Source organism: Lipophrys pholis (assembly GCF_963383615.2).
Source record: "Lipophrys pholis genome assembly, chromosome: 11".
In the NCBI taxonomy this organism is placed as follows: Eukaryota; Metazoa; Chordata; class Actinopteri; order Blenniiformes; family Blenniidae; genus Lipophrys; species Lipophrys pholis.
The window spans coordinates 25071971-25088974 of NC_137631.1; the positions used below are offsets into that span (position 1 = coordinate 25071971).

Here is a 17004-nt window from a genome sequence, read left to right on the forward strand (position 1 = left end):
TTGAGAAAACATCTGTTGTCGTTCCCTGCTGTGCACTCCAGCAAAAAAAAGAAAATCCACATTAGGAGGTGCTACTTGATGTGGAATTGATGTGTGCCACCACTGATCTGTGTCGTCCTTATTCCTGGTCTGCAGTCCCAAAGCTCTGCAGGAACACAGCCACACTTGGCTAAGTTTGTTTGTGAAATGTTTCTGGACTTCGATAAAGGCAAAGGCAACCCACTGAGACTGTGTGTGTGTGTTTGTGTGTGTACAAGGCTTATCCTCAGGCTTTAAGCTCACTTAAGATATGTCCGAGCTCAAGTTTTTTTGGCAAGGCGATTATAAATCCAAACCATATTTTTAAACACATTGGCTCCATCTGAAAGGAAGATAATATTGAGGTACAGCAAAAAAAATTAAATATGTACTGAGATCAATGTCTTGTCTCGATATTGTTCCTGAGATAATGAGCATAAACTGTATGATCAAACTAACAACAATCTGGTGTCTTTAAACCAAAATCAACTCATTTAATTGGAAGACTACTTTCCCTTTATCTGCGTTGGTTTTATCACAAAAATAACAAAGAATTTGGTTTGGATGCAGGTGATTCGATTAGGCACTTGTGCATGATACAGAGCTTTATTTAAGCTGAGAATATGTCTTCAAACCTCCTGAATGATTTTTTTTGTCTTTGTAGTGAAATATTGAGGAGGTGAAATACTTTAGTGTCCATTTGTTTAATTTGTTTTGATGAATCTGCTGTATGTGTATAAAGACCAAATAGAAACATAATGCATTTTCATTTTATCACCTCAGCCCAAACGTTTTGGATTTCATTTGCTGTAGAAAATGATCTGTATTGATATGTTGATTTATAGAGACAAGGTTAATGTCATGTGACCAGACTGGGTTCGAGATGATCACACTATACATGATGGTTAGCAAATGGAAGATGATATCCAAGTCCAGATTTCCAATATAGCTGCAATGAAACTCTAAAAATCTTGACCATTTTCCCACAAACAGCCAAGGATCGCTTATTCTCCCAATGTATGAAACCCATTCCACCCCTGAACTGAATCGGTACACTTGGCGTATTCAAAGCGGTTCAGGAGAATCAATCAAATAAAGTCCAGTAAATGATTAATTAATTCTAATTGACGGGTGACTAGAGATATTTGGAGCTGGCGCCCCGTCGGGATGGCCCTGCCACCTCTGCTCCCCAGCGAATGGCACCCCTGTTTGATCTGCACTAATCTAATTAACACTCTAACGGAAACACCTGGGCTCTTCACTCGAGGATCCACACACACACACACACACACACACACACACACACACACACACACACACACAAGCGCGACCAGCCATGCACACACAAACATGCAAACATGTGCATGCATGCGTCCCAGATGGGCCTTTGATAGCTCTGACGGTGGCAGGCACTGGGTGATGATTGCACTTAACTCAGAGACACACACACACACACACACACACACTTCTGTATCCACACACATGTACATAATCCATGTTCCACTCTTAGTGCAAGGGTATGGGGTAATAGGGTACTATTTCAGTCTCTAATATACATCTAACTGCTCAGTAAATGACGCGATTAGACTGTGGTCTGATGGTGCACCTGATTAGATTAGCCCCGGCTCTCGCTTTCTGCTCCAGCCCCGTGCAGCCTTAAACCCAACCTTGACCCCAATTAGCCCCTCACTCATCAAAGAGCGCTAAGGGACACCGGTGCTGCTGCAGCTTATCATCCTGCTACTAATTGGCCTGATGAGGAGGGATAAATATGGTCAATGCCGCAATATAAGGCTCCCAATCAATATGTACACAGTATGAGTTGTGGAAATTTTTTTTATTAAAGGAGAACCAGAACAGATGTGAATATTGCAGTTTCATTTTGATACAAGTTTTATTATTGTCAGAAGAATATTTATTAACTTTGTCAGACTGATATAGATGATGTTTGAGTCTGATTTGCAGTTACTAAAAATGGGTCAAGATATGTTCAGCCATCTGGTTGCACTCGTCACAATTCTGGGTTGAGAGGGGATCAGTTGCAATCTCAATAAATATGGATGTTCTATTTTACGGTAGGCAATCAACCTGAAACTCGTATACACAAAAGGGTGCATTTGATATGGCAGTACTTCAGCTCAAGACTCAAACTCAAATCCTACAGTTTTTATAACAATGGTGAAAGAGATCAGAGATCCAATGTATTCAATACAATTATTATTATTATTATAATTATAATACATATTATTATACAATGTATTGTGCAGCATGTTGGAGTAGTGGTTTTTCACTCTCACATTACATCAAGACAATTCAATTGTCTTCCGGGTTTGGTGGTCTGCAACGTGTGGAATTCTGGGCGGACTTGGCATGTTCCCTGAATCAGGGATCCCCAAACATCGGGTCAGGAACCAGTTCCAGTCCGTGGATCATTTGGCACTGAGCTGAAATTGTACATTTAAATGTGTTAGTCTACATTTACTTTTATTTTTGGAAAAAAATGTTTAACTTCCGTACGTTTATTTCATATATCATTAAGCACTCGTTAGGGCCTTCTCATACAACTTCCTGCCGGTCCGCTGAAGAATTATGTTCCTTAAATCCGGTCCGGGGTGAAAAAACGGTTGGGGACCACTGTTCTGGATTGGTTGGTTTCCATTTCTCCATTGAAACATGGGTTTGGTGAATCTCCTGTTGACTGTAAATTACCATTTAGTGTGAGGGTTTTTTTTGTCCGCGTTGTTAGTCTCTCTGCATTATCCCCTTTAATAGGCTGGCATCTCGTCCACTATGTATCTTGTTTTTGTTGTTGTTTTAGCATGTATTACCTTAGAAAGGAATTAATTTTGATATAACTTGGATTTAAAAATGGATAAAAGATGTCCATCCATCCATCCATGCACCCACCTATCCATCCAGCCTCTACCTACCCACTTTGACTTTGTAAGGGTCCCAAAGGACGAGAATTCCCCTCAGCATTAATTTAGCTGAGGGTAAGAAAATAGGGATTGCCTCTATATCTCAGGGCATTACTGTACATTGTGGAGTACTAATACAATCACGTTTAATCCTGCTTAGATATGTGTCTTGTACATGGGATTAGTATGTCAGCATTTTCTGGGTTGCCAATTACAGGGATTGCTGGGAAGCTGCAGCATGTGTGACAACCTTTATGACCCTGCTTGTATTCTTAACACCATCAGAGGTGCTGGCAGCATACAATGTGGAGTTTAAAAATCTACAGTGAATGGTTAACATTACGAGTGGATTAACGCAGGTCATAATCCCCATGGTGTGCTTTACAGGCTGCATACCTCAAATACCTCATGACAGGAAATGTAAAAAAGAGAATGCAAACAAATGCCTGGAAAATTAACGAAAAACAAAGACGCGAGAGGAAGGTAATACTCAATCTGACAAACACAAAATCTTGCAGCTGTAGTCATTAAAGATTACTTTGGAAGGATGTGCACGAAAAAAAGGGGAGCAGATGAATTCAGTGGATAGCAGAAAGAAATATAGAACTACAGAACCCACTCGACAGTCCTTTGAGCATCAGCCGTGGGGGGAAATTGGGAGTTGTTTCACTTGAATGCATGTTGAATTGCTCTCTGTTTTGTAGAGATTCTTTCCAGCTGAATTATTTGAACTATTCATCTTGTTCTCTGCAGTGAAGAGGAGAGATTATAGTCGACTGACACTTGTACACTTCAAGTCCATATTTTGAAAACGCTATTTACTGTCTGCATGGATTCTTCATCGTAGTAAAGCAGCATAATCCTGTTACACTGGCTCATTGAATTTATTTTTAAATTTTTTCGGTGTGATGCAGTGAGTGTCGACTTTGTTCAATCTTGATTAGCTCTCAGAAACACTGCCACACACTAGTCTTTGACCCATTGGAATAATAAGACGGTTGGCATAAATAATGATCCTTTGAGTAAACAGTTCATGGAAGAATGCAAAAGTTATTAAAGTCAACATTGTTGATATCCTATAACTCTGATGGTTGAATCCCCTTCAAAAGGGCATTATGCAATATTGTAATGGTAATTTTTACTTCAAATGGGTTTGAACGAAACAAAACTGCAGTCGTCATGCCATTGGTGTGCTGCTGGTATACTAAAATCAAAACAATGTGCAGCAAAGGATATTGTGTTGAGTCATTTAAGCCACAGAGGCATGAGTTAAAATCTACAAAATGCTCATTTTAAAGTAATGTGAAACATCCATTTCAGTGCCTTAAAAACAATGTTATCAGTTGCAAAGATCATCAATTTCCAGTGTTATTTGAATATGTAAAGTTGTCCCATTTATTGTATTAAGAACATTTTGATGACATTATATATAATTAAAGGTTCTTCCGGACAAATATAGCCTGGCTTCGAAGTCTAGTGTATATATAATGATTGTTTTACACACTTATTGCAAACCAGCTCGTCTAAAACTGCCCAGTTAAATTTCAAAATTCAAAATATGAAGACTGATTGTTATTCTGTATCAGATTTCCTTTTCAAAATACTGAATGGCTTTTATCAACACTGGCCTCATACAGAAAGGGATTTTCACCATTTTTGCATATAAATGTCTTTATTATAAAATATGAGTTCAGATTGAGCTAACCGATCACCAAACTTACCCACAGTGTTATTTTCAAACGGCAGCCAGAGTGTGCAATGTTTTTTTGGGTGTATTTTTAAGCTTCCTACACAAGAGTTCAAGGAGGTCATTTTTATAAATCAAGCTTCACTACATGGCCAGAGAAAGGGAATAATCCTTGGAAGAAGGCAGATATTTTTTGTTTCTTCTTTTAAGCAGAAACAATGGCTGCATCCTCTGTTGTCACCATAAAACAAGATAATAGAAAAGGACATTCTTCCAGAGTGAATGGCAGACACTTTAAATTCAGTACAAACATATTTTAAAACGCACAATAGCTGAAGAGTCACGACGAAGGGACAGTGCCAGAAAACAGAGAAAGGAGCGGCAAGACAGGTATCTCTCCTGTGGGGGATGGAGAATTAAGAACTCTGACAGCCGGTGCCTGCAGCAGAGGTTGGTTTTCCTATAGAAACAGTCCCCACATGACATATTTATATTTTTTTCACGAGGCTCCATCATTGTGTCCAAATATCACTTTTTCCCCCCGTAAATAACCCTTTTATCAAACAAGTGATTATTTTGACAAATTCATTATGGAGGACAGAAGACTATAAATCACTTGGGCAACCGCAACAGCACATTGATACCATAAACTGTATATAGATGTACGTATAAAACGAATAGTCCAACCTTTTCTCAGTAGTATTCAAATTGAAGCAGGTCAAGTTCAAGTCCAAACCATAAATCATTGACTCATTTCATGATGTAAAACAATTATAACTCTATTAGGGCAAACATATTTTGCCTGCCCTATAATGTATTATTGGAAAGTTTTTTTTTTTAAGTTTTGAGCTCAGTGTCTTGTTACATTATCGACCAGTTATTACATTTCAGGTTTTATTAAATTTTTTTAACAACTCAGGTCATTCTTTTTGGGTCGTTGTTACATGTCGGGTTCTAACACGCCCCATTAGTAGATCAACTTTCAAATTTGTGTGCACACAATATCAAGTTTCATAAGGGCAAATCCATTAAAAAATGTTTTTACTTGTTTGAGAAGTAGGTGCAAATCCTTTCTTCTGAGAAGCATTTCCTCAACTGGCTCCCCACAACGTTTTTAACCCCTTCTTAGGTCCTACAGTCTTTTCACTTGCCTTTTCTCTTTCTCAAAGCTTTGACTTTGTGACAGATTATGTCCCACGCTACACTTTTCTCTTTTATTTCATATTCATTTGCTTTGGCCTCATATCTCAATCTATTTGGGACCTTTATCCAATCATTCCAAATTAATACATAATCAATAACAGTAAATAATTTCTCGTGTAAACATGGCCTAATACATGAAAAACCTTAATTTGAAGACTGCTATTTGTAGATCGTGCCAATTAATATTATTCGTTGTTGGTCACCCGTAAACCACAAGGGCAATCTATTTGCATGAGCTTGCAATTTACACAGTCTTTGTAAATCCAGCCCATAGACTAAATTAAAAACAATGAATATGATTATGCTACAACTGATAAGTGGCAAGAAGATTTGTGGGATTTGGTCGTTTTACAGCAGAGTTCAGCAAAGTCCAGAAACCACTTGAGATGATTAACTTGGGTCTTAATGCCTTGGGCTTGCCTCCTAAAAGAATATTAAAAATTGCACTTTTGTCAAATCTATAAAAATACATTTCAGTCAGTTTGGTTCTTTGCCAATTTACATATTTAATCTTCTACTTTAGAACTTTTATGCATAAAATCTATTATGGTACTTTACAACCAATTGAATGAATGAACTGTAACTGACCATGCCTTTCCTTTAATTCTACGTTACTTTACACTTTTCTAACTGCAAGAGATCGTTGAAATGTTCCAGATATGTGTCTCCTGTGTATTAGAGATCATCCCAGACTCTGGAATTCATGAACCAAATGTGAAATATGGATTTGTAAAGCCGAAAAAACCGACTCAAGTGGCTGGGGTTTGGTGCTTGTAATGAGCTGCTGCTTTTATATCAGTGCAGCTCATTTCTATGTTCATTTAGCAGTTCTCTGATTTATATGCAGTCCGGTGAGTTATATAAATGATGGTGGGTGAAGTGAAGATAATAGCCTGTGAAGTCTGCCTGAGACGTCAAATCCATTGCAGTTAATGACAGAGCGGTAAAAATCTGTATTCTACGTACAGGCGTAAAATTAAATAACTCAATATCTTCAAATATAAAGTCATATTGTTGGTAGTACGGTCAGTTTGGAGGGATGTGCCTCGGGCTACTTGTAAGCTGGATGTTTGAAATGCAAATCATAGAGAAAGTCAATATAGTTTTAAAATCTGTCTGAAAACGGTTCGCAAGCGAACATGAATGGAAGGATTTTTTTTGCGTTTTGCAAATGTAAAGTTGATCAAACGCTTCCAAAATATAAATGTGTACATGTGTGCAGATAAATTGGGTCACTCAGAATAGTTTTTACCAAGCTAACGCAAAGGGAACTCTGGTCAACATATTTATTCCTTGAAAAAGATTATTGACGTGTCATTATTTTACATGAGCTTTGCCTTGAGTTAAGTTTGGTAAGTTTGACATTTTCCCAATTGGGTAATATTAAATCCACTAATAGTATGAATATTTAACACATTTCACTGTCTGATATCTGCTTAATGTCAAACGTGAACCATTGCAAATTCTCTCTTTCTGCCTTTCAGTCGGACAAGCTCACTGAGGTGTTTTCAAGAACAGTGCAGCACATGTCAAAAAAAAAAAAAACATGTGAGGAGCTGAATATAAGAAATGAAAGGCAGAAAAAAAATATTAAACACTGTTATCAGTATGTCACACTGCTGCTGCCACCCCCTTATTTCTCCTGCCTTTTCCTTCTGGATGAATGCTTACCATGTTTAAGAGGCGGACTAAAGGAGTAGATCACTTGTGCAGATTGCAGTGGCCCAGATAAGCACCTCATATGATTCGGCTGTAATTAACCATTGTGAAAGTGATTAATCATATGTCTATAGAGGAGTGGAGTGCAGGAAGCTGCCAGCGACCTGTGAGGTGAAATCCACCAAGTGGAGTTTTTAAAAAAAAAAAAATGTATTGCTCACTTGGATTTGAGCGCAAGCACTGGAGTGATGAAAGTGTAGAACTTCTTCCTATGAACTGTTTTGATTCCAGTGAAGCTGCATTCTTTCACAACATGCCCTGTTTCCCACTGTGCAAAGTACTGCAACCAGCTGCAGACACCACAACTTCACAACTAATAACCAATCAATTCTACTGCCCAACCAAACCCAAATATATATAATATCAATAAAAAGTTGTATTTCCTAACTTACACTTGTCAACAGGTCCTCAGAATTAAGGGTTTCCATCTCTGGTGTTGATCTGCTTTCAGTTGTCCAACAATAAGGAGCTACTTGAAAATGTACTTGCCATTCACTAATTGCATTGAAATAAACATTTGTCAATTTAATGTGGTGAAAGTAGCCTGTTTATATGTTTCATATGAATATTCTGCATCTTTAAATGAACCTTGCTGGTCACAAACTAACACAAACATTCAAGTACTGGACAGTTGTAATATTCCAACATTTCTAATCATAGCACTTCATGAGTCATGCGTGTCATTGCTTCCTATTTGCTTTTCTGACCAAATTGTATTGCTTATACTTCAAATTAATCTCACAGCAAACACGCTTGTGTCCTATTTTCTGTTATAACAACCTTTCATGATGAGATACAGTCACAATCTGAAATAACGTTAAGCTAATGCTGCTTATAAATGAGTCCATCAGAATTTTTATAGTTTGTTTTTGTCATTGTCATTTTTTTCATGGAGTATACAGCTCAGTATTTGGCAGCACTGTTTGGTTGCCATGTGTTCATGACATGCTGTTCGGCACCATTCAAACGGAAACATAATTTATATGGGGCTTTTAGTCTTGTCTGCAGTTGTCACTGCTCCTACTTAAGTGATGCTGACAGAAATCAGGTCGGTTAATGTTCTCACTCTTAAAGCTTCATAAATATCAGTGCTGATGGAGCTCCCACAAATAACAAGGGTACAGAAGCAATGAAGACGAATGAGCTTTGACATTGATGGATCGAAATGCTAAAGATGCCAATTTCAAGAGAATCATAAATCCAAGCAAAGTTCCCGATTTCTGAAGGATTTTTAATCAATATATTGTACACCCAGGTCTTTAAACATTTTCTTTTTAATGTCAGGGACAACTAAAAATGATCATTTTGCAAAAATATGCAGTCTCATGTGGAAATGCTGTCACTAGTAGGTGTTCATATAACTCCTGTTGGATTTTTTTTCTCCCTCTAAGCCTTTTTATGTCTGTCATCATTTCTCGGGACTTTTGAAAAGAGACTTCAAGAATAGCCAGTGGTTTGGTGCTGTGAGCGAGTGCTACTGAAGGGCCAACAGAGAACAAAGAGCCCACTGCCAATTTGATTATAATATCACACCTATTCAGAGAGTTAATGTGGTGTCTCCGATGTCAGGCTGCTCTGCCTCTCTCTCATTCTGCTCTCCTCCCTTCCTCACGTATCCCTCTCCATTTCCCCCTCCTATTCTTATCCCATCCTTTCCCCTTGCTTTGTGCGGGCGGATCAGTCCTTACTTCTTTGGCTTTGACGAAATCCTTTCAAGGCACAATGTGATGGCCTGAAATGTCATCCCCAGATCAGATGTCGCTGAAACAAGGCCTGTCATATCATTTGGTGAACTCGACTTCATTAGCTCTTTGTTAAGTCTCACGTCAGCCTTCACAAACACAATCGCTCAATGGAATCACTTGTGGCTTCTGAAATTTTCCTCCACTTAGATTTTACAAAGAAAATTATAATGTACACTCGGATGAATGCGGGGCTATTCTTCGAGTAGACAATGTAATTGCTTTCATTCACACCGGCTTCACAATTCTTCTGTCGGATCAAAAACTCATCAAAGATCACACTGGACCTTGATGAAGTAAACTTGCTTTTGACTCGTTATAAGTGTATCTCGAACTGTGAAAAGAATGACACTCGGGCGGCTGTGCTCTGGTAGAGACACTTTATATCCTCGGTAGCTGCTCAAAAGCTCTTGAAGATGGCCGCTATCGATGGTGCATAGACCAGGTCATGAGGACCGTTGCTGAAAACATAACTTCTGTCATCAACACCAGCAAATTCTCGGCAGTATCAGCTTTCCCCCAACATACCGAGCCTCCTTGGGCAGACAGGCACCTCAACAATTAACATTTTGTTCTAAATTAGTGGTATTTTGTTTCTTAAAAAGTTCTGCATTGATTCCCAAATGGTAAAGGGGCTTCACTTGTAGGATTTGGGAGGTGGATCTAATGGTCTAAAAGAAGGAGGCTCTGCCTCTTCCATGTTACCTCACCCCTCACACAAACACCACCATGTGCTGAGCGCAACCGAGACCAAGCACATGTCTCCTTCAACCAGCCACTGACTGGCAGCGAGCTGCGGGCCGACCTGGGTAAGCAATTGAGGTTCCCTCAGCACTTTGCAGATGCTTTAGTTTCCTCAGATGTAATCGGCACATTGCATGCTGGGAGGTCTCGGGAGGAGAGTACTAATGATAGGAAGCATGTCACGTACCAGATGCTGTTAGAAAAGTGTTTAGGCAGAGGTTGAGGTACTTTCTATGAGGCCATAGCAGTCGGCTCATGGAACACTCATTCTACAAAGCCCTCAGCCAACTGAGGGCCTTGTGAGTTGCCAAGAAGATGGCCGGCAATCCAGTTTGTGGGCAAAGTCAGAGAGAAACAAGTATTTGGCTTCAGATGTCGGCTGCTGCCGGGACGCATAATGTGGTCTGATCAACCGTGGCTGGGTGCCTCCCCGAGGGTGTCTGATGTGAAGTGTGCCAGCGTATTGATGAACTTTTTCTTGAAAAGTGTTCACTTCTTACGGTGAAGACATTGCAAAACCTTTAATCCTACTCACAAGTAAAAACTCTCAATGGAATAGTAGACTGTACACAATAACAAAGAGCTTTTGGGAAACAATCTATTTCTGACAGTGTTTTACATTCAAACCATATCAAAGCCAAACTTTGCCCAACATATTTTAAAATATATATATATATTTTGTACCATATTCAACTAATTTATGAAATAGATTTTCATGATCATTTCTTCAGCTGAAGGGTTTCAAATGTTGAGATTTATTTATATAACTATGAGGATTGTCATACTTCTATTGTCAGTAAATACAGTACTTCTCTTTACACATGAACACAACAGATCATTAACATCTTGACCACCACAGACAGGTAGTTTGAAAGATAAGTGAAAGAAGCCGTCGGGGCCGGAGACACCACTTGTCCCCTCTTTACAAGGCTTTGTTCTCTCACAAGACATTACATTCATGTCAATGAAACACAGTAATACTCAGCATAACAAAGAGGCACAGTTTCGACCCTAAAGATTAAGGATTCAGATGTAATTAATCCTTTCTGAAACTGATTCAATACACTATTACCTGAATGACTGAGATCTTTACATGCATTATGAGTGGGATGTTTTAAAAAGAGGTCTTTAAACTATTTACCTACACCCGGAGTGTCCAGCTCATTTTATTGCATGGGCCACATACAGCCCAATTCTATTTTTAGTGGGCTGGCCTGGCAAAATATTGCAATAATAACCTTTAAATTAAATTCCCACTTTGAAGTTTTTCGTTGTTTTGGCACAGACTATACATGATGATCTCACAAAACCAAATAATTACTACTGGAAATGACTACAATCTCAACATAACGCCAATTGTAATGAAACCTTCTGGTACAAAATACAGTGAAATGTCAAAAAAATAAATAAAAAATAAAGCATCTGGTTTCGCTGTTGCATTATGCATGTTTTTTACAAACTCGCCTCAGCAGCATGGCTGTGAGGATAGTTCGATAGTAATGAGGTATCCAGCTTTTATGCCAGTATCATTGTTATCTCAGCTCAGGTCTCAGTGTTGTGTTATGTCCGCTACACTTAAGTGTTTTCTTTGAAATTTCCACAATTTGATTGGTGGTTTGGCAGGACAGATTTGAGCCCCTTTCAGGCCCTTATGCTTTCCTGTACTGACCGACACTCATCACTTGTGAAAACTGGGATACCTTGAAGTTCAGCTTCAAACTACCCCAGCTTGTTGTCTTAAATAATTGTGAGCAGATGAAAAATCTTATTGACTGAGAGGCTCCAACAGCCTTGCATGACTAGTCTGGGAGGCTAATTAAACACACATTGTTCAAGCATTTTCACAATCTTATCCAAGTCCAGTAATCCAGGATACCACAACCAGACTTTTTATTTTATTTTAATAAATGAATAACCAATGTGTTGCTAATCTTTTTGTGACTGTTCAAACCAAATTGGTCTCAAGAGGAATTACTGTCAGTCAGGTAGCAGGAACACAGGCAACTCCAACAATGTGAAAAGATTTACTCAAGAATGTTCCCACATCTATTTAATTTTCTCCACCGAAACACCAAGGCTGAAAGTCAAAAAAGTAACTTTTATTTCCCCCTGTACTCTCCCTGCACTGTTGCTCACAAGTTTAATCAGGTGTTGCCACACAAATTAACAAGGGGATGAAAAATGAAGGGGGCTGACTGAGAGGAGTATCTCAATCAACACTCTGCCAGGAGAAGTTTTCTGACACCTGCAGGGAAAATTCCCTCTTGCTATAACTCTAGCCCAGAGTGAATGTGAACATCTTTTCTTGGCCAGGCACTGCCAGGGAGTTTATAATTGAGTCGAGACTCAGGAAATACTCATTAAGACGTTGTCAGTCGCCAGAGGAGGCCAAGCTCAATGTGTTTAGACACCACTGAGACTGCAGGTATCCCACAGCCTTGCTCTCCTCCAGCTGGAGGGCAGAAGTATACGGCCATGCTCAGGTGTTCATGTGTGTCTTTTAAACACGGCATGTGTGTATTCATGTGTGATTGTGCATGGGTTTAATAAACTCGCCGGTCCGTGGAGCACCATCTGTCTGCGCGCTGTTTGATTGAGCAGGAGCTGGTACTTTGGGGCACCCATGTCACCCACTATGTGTGACAAACTATTGATAGAAACACCTGTTTATTGTCTTGCTCTTTCCACAATCTCCCCCGGAGCAGCTGTTTGGATGGATGGAGTTTACGACAGGTGCCAGTACTTGCCTCCTGGCTGGACCTTTCTTCTGGATATACAGCTGTATATATATATATATATATATATATATATATATATAAGAAAATAATACAATTGTAAAATCATACAATTTTTGGCTCATTTAAGATATTGCCCAAAAATCCCAAACTTTTTCATTTTTAAAATCAAATTTAAAACAGTCGATTCCAAGTCTTCACACAGTACCACAATGACATTGTCATTTGCTGATGCGTCGTTCTGGTTGATGTGATAATTAAAATGGGCCTGGAGGTGTCCTGTCATTGATCATTTGACGCTTCTCCGTCTGCCTCCGATGAAATTGATTAGGGCAATATCTGTAGTGAACAGGCTGCTCGCACACGCATCGTCACTGCCGCTCACAGGATTTGTTTATGTCGTCGTGAGGTGAAGCTGGGTCGCTGGTCTTTGTCAGTGAACAATGTCTTCAACAATAATCAAGCAGACTATCCCAGAGTGTAAACGTCATGGACATGATGAGGGGATGTATGCGTGCGGTTAGTTCAAGGTCCCGTTCACACATTTTTTTGCATTTCCCTTTCAGAAAAGTGTCTCGTTCACACAGCAACTTTTTAAAAATGTCTGTTTACATAGAAAAGCTGCTGAAAAATATGTTGTTTTCATGTCGTGCCACGAGTTAGTGCTGTTGTTTGTTTTTGTATTAAAACCACACACAAAAATGCATGCAGTGAACGATACTCTATAAACATGAACAATAAAACAATCTGATAGTTTTTTCACTGCTTCCAAGCGCTTCATTAGTCACGTTCACCCATTCACACGCACATTGTCATGACAGAGGGTAAACACTGTTATTATTGCCCATCTACTCGCTGATATGCAGAAGTATTTACTTCGACCCTGGTGGGCATGTTCAGTAACAGCATTTTCAAAAGGTTGTGTTTTCAGTGGCTCGGAACACCGTTGTCGTGTAAACGAAAACCCAAAATGCAACAACGGTCTTGCGTTTTCACTTGAAAAAGTCGTGTAAATGGAGCCTAAGAGGTGGTGTGCTAGTGAGATAGAGTGAAAGAAAGACAGATTAACTGTTTAAGAAGTTTGTTTTGTTTTTTTATTTTGAGTGCGTTACCCTGTTGAATCAGATGCCTCTTTTCCTCACTTTTTCCAAACTGTTTTTCTGAAGACCTTTATTGAGGAACACAGTTGTTTTTTTTTTATATTATTTGCTTGGATCAGCATACTACGCTCTCAAAAACAGTAACTCTCAAAATAAGCCCATCGGTCAATCTCCTGGAAACGTTAGTGTCTAATGCAGTTTTCTTCAACATGTGTAAATTTGATTTAGGAAACCTCAGAGCAGGCAGACCCTCTCTGGTACAGAAATGTGGTGAGATGCTGAGAAGAACAGGCAGAGATGTCCTTCATATGTCCTTCAGACAGAGTTAAAGCATCAAGATATGATGCCACACCAATTCTGAGTGAACAGTGGGGCTCATAGACTTTTGCAATAATCCTTGACACACATGTGCACGTGTGTGGTAAACAATCATACACTTAGATTATACCCACTTAATCTCAAGTTTTGATTTGCTTTGTTTATTTCTTATGTGTGCTTATTACATTCTACATCCATGACCTTCTCTGCTTGTTTTCGGTTTCTTGGAGCATGTGAGACAATGTCATCTAATTTGTGGTAATTATCTCTGGAAGTGGTTCCAGACTGGTGATTGTACTGCTGCTTTCAAGCCTCTAAGTTAAGGAGTAGAGGAGGATATTGCTACTTGTCCCCCTCATGCTCTTGTCCCCAGGACCCACGTTGGGAACCATCACTGACATTTCTGAAGCATTCAAGGCAAATCCAGACAACTCAATATGTGTCAGGTCACAGTGGATTAAGCTGAAAAGGTTGTTTACTACTTTGGCAACAGTGCATTATGAACTAATCCTCGTTGGAATCAATGGGCTTTTTAAATGTTACCTTTTTATGGAACGCGAGTTTACGTATCTTTCCCTTGTTGTCTATTTAATTATTTCATGAGTCTGATTCATCGTAACTCGATTGTGTCGTATCTTCCTCAAACCAATCTGCATGAATTCATGTCAACGTAATGAGGGACTCAGTCATTAATCTTACAAAAAAAAAGCCCCTAAAGTTTAGTTTATTCATCACAACAACATGCCAGTAACCAGTAGAATCACACGTTATACAAAAGAAGCCTTTGTGAGATTTCCTTTTTTTTTTGTTTTTGTTTTTTTTAATGTGGAAACTTATGAAAGTAACTTGTCACTGTAACCGAATAGCAATTTTCATGTCAAGGTGATTCTTCTTCATTACAAATAGTTTTTTGTTACTGTCAAATATAACTTTATTTTAATGAGTGCATAAAAGTATCTCTGCAAACCATGAAGATAATTACATTTTTTAATTGATTTGTAACTATAGAGAGCTCGAAAAACAATGTAGAATTTATAACAATCTTTCAGTGGCCAGCGAAACACTCGCAACAAGCGTGGTCAGAATTTTACTACACTGTAAAACAGGTTCATTTAGACAGTTTTACAGTGGCCATTCAGCTCAGATTGTCAAATGAGCGCCTCATGAAAACCCTGCCCTCTCTTTATGGTCCAATACAGAAGTAAACGGATGCGGGGAATTATTAATTTTGATGGATTTATTGATAATCTGTGATGCGTATGTATGTGTGTATGTGCGTCAGTATGAGGGCATGATGAGAGGAGTACTGTGTTTGCACACTGCGGTGAATCTACAATGCAGGAGAGAGAGGTCTCCAGCAGCATTTCTGGTGAGACAGATGGATGAAGTTTATTAAGCCTTTGACAGTTAACACCCCCAGTAGGGCGAAAACACTGCAGCAGATAAATAAATGTTGTCTTACCAGCCCCCCCCCCCCCCTTATTTATGCACTGGAGCTAACATTTCTATTAGGCTTGAATTATGGCAACAAATGATTATTACTGCTATGATCATTATGAATGCCATCTTCTCGCTGGATGTACCAGCTATATTTCTCCTACTGTTATATAGATTGGAGACACTGGCAGTGCTGCAAATGAATCAGATATCCAATTTGGCTCCTTGTACTCCAGCTTCAGGAAAGCCATTTTATAATCAAGGCCGGATCGTTCTTCCGGCTTATTAAAAAAAAAAAGAAAAGCTTTGCAAGTGAACTGACGTACAGTTTCTCTCTCCAACTGCTCACCGACAAACAAAATATCTAAAAATCTGAAGATTATAAAGATTTCACAATCACAGAAAATGTCCCCATTTGAAATATAATTTCACAGATTATATTGAGGAAAATAGTGTGTTTTTTCAAGGAGGGTCACGTAACCTTGATCTCCGATGCCCCTGAGCATTGTGGAGGATGTGTGTGAAATCAGCTCTAAGCTTTGAGGAATCTTTAAAATGGATGAGTATGCTCACACTTTGATCCCATACTGCACAGCTTCAGGTATTATACTCCCTGTCTTTTCCTCGCATTATGCGTTCATGCATGCATGAGTAACGAAATGTGTGTTTCTGACCTTTTCCACTGAGATAAAACAAGTGTTTACTGAAGGTTTTGACACTGGTGTTTGAACAGGAGGATGAATATTTCCAGTCTGCTTTTTTTTTTTTTTTCTTTTCCTTTTCAGGTGCAGTGTTTAACAATATTACCTCACTGAAACAGTCGTCCAACTCTATTCCCGCTGGCCAGCAGAGTCTTTGTGTGTGGTTTGCATGTGGGCCTGGTTGGGTTTGTCTAGGTATAATGTCAAGATGTATTCATTGAGTATATCAAGGTCTAAACCCATGTTTTCAAATGAAAACAAAAAACTTTTGTTTTGGATGTCCGTTAGATTGACAACAGCAATAATGTTTGCCTTCAGAGTGTCATTACTCGCCATTACTCTGTTAGACTTGGTAGTTTTATAGTCGAGAGTCACCCGGAATAGCAGTTCAACTTTGTCGTCTTTTCCTACGAATGTGTGTGTACTCGCCGTCGCTCGTGTCTATAGCGTAGTGTTTTCTGTTTTTGTAATGAAACCACACACACACGCATGCAAACAGCAGTTCCAACTCCTGGCGCAACATGAAACCTACATAGTTATCAGCATTTCTACAGTTTCCGTGTAAATGGACATCGTTTTCAAAATGTTGCTGTGTAAACTTGAAACCTTTCAGAAACAAAAACGCAAAACTGATGTGTTTTTACTTGTGTTTTGTTGTTGTCCTTCCTGTAAACTAGAGAAG

General features: G+C 39.0%; 1 protein-coding gene across 1 annotated transcript in view; it reads left to right on the top strand.

Annotated features, from left to right (window-relative positions):
- Positions 1-17004, top strand: part of cdh13 (cadherin 13, H-cadherin (heart)) — a 266013-nt gene that overhangs the window by 158192 nt on the left and 90817 nt on the right. The window lies entirely within an intron of this gene.